Below are 8,283 nucleotides of genomic sequence, written 5' to 3'. Positions count from 1 at the left end.
ACTTACCAATGGGATCACTATGTCACCTAAATGACCACTTTCTGGAGTAAGTGGACATAACCCTGCCCCAGAATTCCTATGTTTACCATCACCAAGATGGTCGCTCTAGGAAAAGTTGCATCCACTTCAGGTAGCCCAGTTCAGGGGTAGTACTAGCCTGGGGGTGGACACACCTATCTTACCTAGTTAATTTTCCTGCCTGTCCAGGCGCCAAAGGGCTTTGGACAAGGGGGCTCAGTTTATTCTCCTGTGAGAGAAGTCTGATTATCATACCAGAGGCAGTGGGTCCTTTGAAGCTCCCCTGCCTTGCAATGTGGGAGGAAGTGTGCCATACTCCCTGCACGGCAAGGCTTGGTTTATGGCCCCAGAGAGCAAAGGCCCTCACCCTCGGGACTGAGAAACTCGATTCTGATGGCAGGCTGGTTACCGAGTCAGTCAGCACACCCGTTAGCTGGTAGGTTTTCAGGAAGCATCTCTAAAGTACCCGTTGGGTGGATGTATGACTAAACCCGACACTGGCAACAGTGAGGGTTTATGAGTATGGGATGTTTGACACCAAACATCCCTATTTTCAGTGAGGCCTTCACATAGCTGGGAACTCGTTTCTACCAGTGTCCAGCACATGCTTGTAAAATGGATTCCCTGTTCACAAGTACTGACATCAATGGAACTGACCAGCACAGGGGCATACCTGCTCATATGGCGATGCCCTCACATGTAGTATAGTGCACGCACCCTGCCTTAGGGTGGTAAGGCCTGCAGAGGGGATGAATTCCCTATGTTTTCACTTTTGTCTGCGCTAAAATACACAGCCCGCAGAGGCAGTTTGCATGAGTTCAGTGCAGGGGCCCTTAGGGTGGCACAGTTTGTGCTGCTGCCCCTAGGGACCCTTTTTAGTACCTCAGGCCAAAGGTACCAAGGGTACCATTTACTAGGGACTTTTAGAGGGTACGAAAGATATTGCTAGTTGAGGAAAACAATAGTACAGTTTTGGGAAAGAGAGCTGGCATTGGACAGCTGGTTAGCAGGAACCCAGTACACTTCAAGTCAAAGACACATCAAATGCCAGGCAATACGTGGGGGTGGCCATTTTGAAAAGGGCCCTTCCCTACATTCTTCATACGGGCATTAGTCTGTCTCTAATTACTTCCAATTCTATAAGGCTTTGGAACTGAGACAAAAAGAGAAAAGTGATTTGCCAAAGACCACAGAAAGTGGTAAAGATGGGTTCAGAACTAATAGCTCCTGTATGCTTAGTGGCCTCATAACAAAGGTAAACTTAGTCAATAGTTTACAGCCATATCTACCTTACTTATGCCTTTTAGAAATTCACAAAGGTATTTTTGGCAGGTGTAACCCACTCGACAAGGGTATCGATTCTTGGACACACTAACGGTGGGGAACGAGGTTACCCTTAATGTTTGTGAAAACCCACAGCAACTGCTTTGTCAGCATTTACAAAGTTCTCACACTTCCCTTTCCAACATGAAAGGCTCATATTTTTACTCCAACGCAAGGCTAGCATAAATCCATCCAGAGTGGGAAGAGGTAGAAATCACCCTCAGATTTGTTGGGGATTTAGGAAAAGGGATTTCTCCACTGGGGAAAATATTTTCCTCCCAGAATTTTTAGGTCTCGCCTAGCGGTGCAGCGCATGCGCTGCTCGCTTTGCGAGGCATGCAGTATACACTATAGGTGAGGGAAGTCACGCCCACTCCCCCACCCACTTTTTCATTGACTTGTGGCTTTCTCCTTTCTAAATGCTGCCTTCTGATTGGTTTACAGGCTGCTAGTCCCGCCTTATGACGGCCATGTCTCCTTCCACGGCTATTGGCCCCTTTACTGCGTGTTTCCTGAGCACTACTTTGGTCCAGTGTCACCCCTCCCGCTGCGTACTTCACTAAAATATGGATGGAAAAAATGTGGCGTTTGTAGAGACATTTGAGTCCAGTGATAGCTTATGATGCCTGGAGAGTGTCCCCTAAACTTGGTGCAAATGCATGTCCGTTTGTCTTATGCATGTAGTTATAAGCAAATTAATGCGAACATAGGAGTGCACGTGGTAAATACATAACTGTCACTCTTTTTGACCTGAGAAGTTATTGGGTCTTGTATTTATGCAAATCCAGGTCTTTGTTTTTTCCCCTCTGATTTCCCAATGTACATTGGTGCAGCTTGGCAGTAGAAGGCATAGGGTAAATTGTTGGAACTGTGACGCTATGCCACATCCCCTTCCTATGTTCTTGGCATGGTTTTCAAGGTCTGAGGTCATTAACGCTGGTATGTTTCCTAGGAGGTTGCTTAATGCAATAAGTGTATAATGTACAATACTTTTATGCTGGGCTGTTTGATGATATACATGAGTGCTTCCAGAGTCCCTTGGGCACATAGTGAACTCCGATTTTGGAGAAACATTTTTTAGACCACAACATGGAGGGGCAGAATCGACAGGGTCCAATCACAATTGCTGCCTATTTTTGTTTTACCTAAAAAGCATGTTTACACACGGGACTGTGGTGCTGCATAAAATAACCTTTTAAAGACAAATGAAGGCCTGGCTCTATTGAAGTTGACGGCAGCCCTTCAATTTGTGGCTTATAGAGTAAATACAACGCTCAAGTGCCTCTACAATATTTAATGAATTTAAAAAATAAATATGTAGTTTCCCCTCCAAAGCACCTATTTAAAATGTACTAAAACTAGGCCACAACTAACAGAAAGCGATTTGGCTCCAAAATTAGGTGAATTTTCAATGATGTTCATTAGTTTAGTTATTCACAAAGACGATTCTATATTTGGGGACAGGTGGGGATTTTAATGGAAAAGCACACTTCATATTTGTGCTGTTTTCCTCAAATTAATAATGTGGCATAGCGCCTCACGCAACACTCCTAGTGTGGGCAAGATGTTTCCATCTCCAGGTTGAACGATTACAGAACTACAGAAGGCGGCCATGACCTTTAGATCGCTGCAGATATCAGCGGCGAGTGACAACTCAGTTACAGTGACTTCACTCATTCTGCACCGCACTGCTCCCAGTGCAATCTACAGCAAACCTGCAGCTGTATAAGCACGTCAAATAAGCTTCATTAGTGTTTACTGAGTTGTAGCGCTAGTGTCCACCGAGGTGCATAAACTTGGACATTTACCAACAATGGGACAAAAGAGACCTGAAAAATTACTCGTATGCATGCACCTACACATTTTAGCGCGCATATAACAATCATAACACCTGAAACGGCCCTGTCTATCATTTGACAACACACCAGGACCAGCGCCTGTGCTGACACACTGGGTATGAGCTGACAACTGTTCATCTTTTTAATGGCACCTGACTGAGGCTCTTGTTTAGTGTATCCATCCTTCTAGTTTACCTTAGCTGTCTTTTCTTTATTACTGTGTGCAATACATCTGATAATTGTGTCATTTGCAGTCCTCTCTTGGAGGTGGTTAGCGCCTTGAAATCCTACATCAAACAAGGCACAATGACAGCGTGTCACCTGCAGCTGGCACCGCAGAGTTTTATGCGGATATTTCATGTCGGGCAGAGCTGCCACCCCTGCCTCTTCTGGATAGTATAATTTTTACTTTTCTGACTTATAATTCATACAGTATATGTATATAAATATCAAGATATTAACAGGTGTGTAAATCATTCCACTGATTTCAATTGGCAGATGGTAGATACAGAACAACATCTGTCATAAGAAATATGTGCAACGCTTCACGCTTTAGCTGAATACATTAAAAATATTACTAGTAGCTCAGTGTTCTACGAAAAATTTACCATTTACTCCAGGTGCAGGCATTTTACATCTAAAAGGCTTCTGGAATGCTGGGCATGTGACAAGGGACCCTCTTTCATTAAGGTCATTATCCTATCATCCATTTCCTTTCACTTGCAAGTTGATTCCTCTCAAACAGTGGGGATTGTAAAATGGGATCGCTCATTGGGGAAGGAGAAAAACACTTTGGCAAACACTCTTGCTAATTTTATAGGTGCATTTCAACACTTCATCGTTCGTAGTCAGAATCATCATGTATATGTTTTGCAAGTTCAAAAGAGTATTTTATCTGCTAAATCACTTTTACTAGTTAGGAAAGCTTTTCCGACTTGTCAAAGGGTTAATGCTTCTTATTTCGAATTGCAAATAAAAAGGGGTGTTTAAAAGTGTCGCCCTCCTCCTTCACAGTAGTGCTGTGGTGCAGACGCTCAGAAAAAAACTGCACTCCAATCCAGGAGCACGCACATATCTCTCTAGGTAGATGGACAATCAGCTCCGTGGTCAGCTGCTTCTAGCTCGTCTTAGACGTTCACACATCCTGCAGGGTTTGTGCACTCCTTCCTTCTCAGCAGGCAAGTTAGCTTCTAGGTTAAAGAACAGTAGATGTTTCAGCACACAGGCTAATATGCTGCATTGCTAAATACATATAAGGTCCCAAAGGCGAGACCGATGCATTGCAAATGCTTGTTGTTAATACTACAGGCACTTGCACTATCTATTTTTGAGATCGCACCTTCGGGGTGATAATTCACTTTCACTGATACTCTAATTACCGCGCTCGCAGTCCAATCACGGTTCAAGTCGTTTCCTTTAATTTTTACAGGGAGAAACCCCTGAAGAAGGACTGGACCCGAAATGAAACGGGGATTATTATTTGTTAACCCTGTGAATCTGAAGATTAAGCGTTTCTTCATGAACTAAGAACTTTTACAAATGAATAAAAAATATAGTATTGGATTATGAAATGAAATATACCAAGGTGATACATGAAAATTGGAATTTCGAATTTCTAAGGCGAATCTGATCGCAAAGGAGTGCTTGCATGAGTGCGTCCTTCAAGATAGTAAGGACTTGATCCTACTGAAAAATAAATCTTACCAGGTACTTCAAAATACCCCCATCCTCTGTGATTGTCTCAGTGAGTAAGAACCGATCCAGTCTGATCTCTTCCCCGCGCACAAGGGTGCAGCATTAGAACACCAGCTGTGGGGGTGGGCTGCCCTCCAGACATCCACACAGTTAAGATTCGTCATGGTTTCCCTGAGCTAGGACATCATGTTGGGTTTCGTTTTCAGGTTGGGCGTCGTTTGTCTGCTAAGCCATCCAATATACAATTAAAGTCTGCTCACATAAGTGGTATATCTGTGTAAGGGGTCAATTCTTTCCTTTGCATTCTATGTTGGGGGCATATTTGTTTAGGAGGTATAGATCACAGCCATCTAGGATGCTGTAAAGCAGAACATGTCTGCCTTGAAGTAGCGCGTCTGGAAGGGTACACTAGGTGCAATCTAGATTGAGACCCCCTTTGCATAGCTGGAGAAGGTCAAGGAGTACAATTGTCCCCTCCACCTTCATCCCAGCTTCTGTACCTCTCAATCCAAGAGGTGAGAGTCTTGTAGGAATGCTGTGCGGACTACCTGGCTGCTCAAGAATGACTGGACCCTGTGTTGCTTCACAAACCTATTCAGACCCTGTACATTCCATGTGACTGTATTAATTGTGGCCATCATCTTATCACTTTGGGTTTTCTGCAGATCTGCTCCTGCTTCCCGGAAGGATTGATAGGGCCTGCCTGATAGGTTTATATGTGTGTGTATGGTGAGATATAGGGAACCTATACCTCAGTGAGGAATGCTAACACCACCTCACCCAGGCTGCAGTAGCAGGCCTGTGGTGTCAGATTTAGTCTGCTTCCCAGGGCTGGCATAATACATGCTTCAGCCCCTGGTAGGCCTGTGAAGTACCTATGCCCTAGGCACCTAAGGTATCATATACTAGGGGCACATAAGGTACCACAGTATCCAATCACTAGTGCATCTAATATGCACTCCAAGTTGTTTAGAGAGAACAGAGAGACTGTGGCCCTGATTAGCAGGGACCCAGCCAGACTATAGCCAGAAACCAGTGTTAACATCAGAAAAAAAGTGGGGGCACCATAAGTGCAGATCCTACTCTCCTACAGGTTCTCATCCCTAAACTCATGTGCCGTTTGTGTGATCACTATTCCCAGATATTTGAATTTAGTTTTAATCAGTAGCCCCTTTGCTACGGTTGTCAGTGTGGCACTTCGCCAGCCAGCGCAAATATTAGCGATTAACCCCAATTTATTTGATACCCTGAGTAACTGTTAAATAGCTGGAATATATGGAGTGCTCGGCGTATCGTGGAGCGGGGCCTAGTGGCGTATAGGAGAATATCGTCCACGTATAGTGAAATTCTTTCCTCCCATTCTCCCCCAACCGGTATGCCTCTTATCAGTGGGTCAGTGCAAGTGCAAACAGCATGGGCGAGAGCGGGCATCCCTGCCTCGTACCCATGTACAGCCCTACCTGCCTAGACACTGTACCATTAACCCCTACTCTAGCTAGGGGATCTGTGTATATCAGTTTTATCCAGGCTCGGAACTTCGGGCCAAAACCAAACCGTTCCAGCACTGCAAATAGATATTGCCATTCTATGCTGTCGAACGCCATACGAGCATCAAGTGACAGTAGTACGGCATTCTCTTCCGGCTGGGTCCTGGTTACATGTTGTAAGCGTATAGGCGCTGTAGATTTAATCTAGTACTTCTCTTGGGCATGAAGCCCGATTAATCAGGATGGATCAATCCCGTTATTACTTTAGTGAGTCTACTGATATGATCTTGGCCAAGACTTTCGCTTCTACATTTAAGAAGGAGATTGGCCTGTAGAAGGAGCAATCTTCCAAGAGCTTGCCTTGTTTTGGAATTACCACAATCGCAGCCGTTCTCTGGTCCTCTGGCAGACTGCCCTTTTGTACTGTCTCCTCAAACCTATGCAACATATGTGGGTCCACAAGGCTCGCCACGCCCTTATCTAATTCTATCGGTATGCCATTCGGCCCTGCCGCCTTACCCGACTGTAGCGAACCTATGGCCCTGCAAATATCCTCTTTCGAGATATCTACCTGAGAGTGGGGAGGTGCATGTTAGTTCGGAGCTCCATACAATCCGTCAGTGCGCGTCGTCGAGGATTTATATAGTTGCTCATAATAGGATGCAAATGCCTCTGCTATTGTTTCAACTGTGGTACAGTAGTCTCCCTTCAGGGTTTTAACCTTCAGTACCCAACTCCTCTCCCTGTCTCTCTTCTGGAGCCATGATAGTAGTTTTGTGGCCTTTTCTCCTATTTCATATATTCTTCGCTGGGTTGCCCTAGTGTACTCTCTAGCCTTCCCTTCCGCCATGTCTCGTAACTCCTGTTGCTTTAGTCTCAGTAAGTGAGCAACTTGTGCATCTGGCCCTGTCGAAGTAGCATGCTTCCTCTCTAATTGCACTAGCTCCCCCTCGAGCTCTTCATATTTGAGTTTCTTTTCTTTCGAGCCCCCCCCCGCCTGCACCTGTGTCTGTCCGCTTATTAATGATTTATAAGCCTCCCAAATCACTGCAGGTGAATCTGCCGAACCCAGGTTGTCTTGAAAGTAGTAGTCTGTGTGTACACGTTTCTTATCCTTTATCTGTTTATTCTTAAGGAGCCAGGAGTCTATGCAGGGTGGCAGAGTATTCGATCTGGTGGGGCCTATTAGTCTTACCTCTACCGGCGATTAGTTAGATAGGCCACGCGCCTTATGTAGTGCTCCACGAAGCATCCTGCCGTTGCGTAATGCGTCAAGAAATAGTCTAGTCGAGAGTATCCATGGTGTGGAGCTGAGAAGAATGTGTATTGTCTGGTCAGTGGGCTGTGTTCGTGCCAGATGTCCGTCAACCCCATTGCCTCTACAAATGTCTTTAGGGTGACCGCCCCTCCTTCACCACTCGCGTGTGTAGAGCACATTATAAAGAGCAAGTAGAGCACAAGGGGCGAGTAATGCCAAGTAATATTCCCAAACCCCTATCGTCAACCAGGTACATTGTTACCTACAGGACACCTGGTGCCATGGGATTTCATCAATGAGGCCAGTAATGTGGGTTTTTAAGACTGTTCACCTCCCATTGTTCTTTAATCAGGAGCACTTACTGTGAGGACATATTTCCTGTGACATTTCCTACATGTTCCAGAATGGCCCATCGCTGAGTTTGAGTAGGGCAAGGTCAGGATCAACGGACACTGCAGCAATACAAGATGCCACAGATGCACGACCTGTTTGACCACTCAATTTAACTTTTCTAGTGGTCCTGCTAATATAGCGAAGGTAACACTGGCATGTAATTACATATATATATATATATATATATATATATATATATTATATAGTTAGGACCCCTTTTCCATAGGAAAACCTCAACATTCTATTTTGAATAACTTTGGCGCCGGTCGAT

This window comes from Triturus cristatus, chromosome 4_1 (assembly GCF_964204655.1).
Source record: "Triturus cristatus chromosome 4_1, aTriCri1.1, whole genome shotgun sequence".
Taxonomy (NCBI): domain Eukaryota; kingdom Metazoa; phylum Chordata; class Amphibia; order Caudata; family Salamandridae; genus Triturus; species Triturus cristatus.
This window is presented reverse-complemented; position numbering follows the sequence as displayed.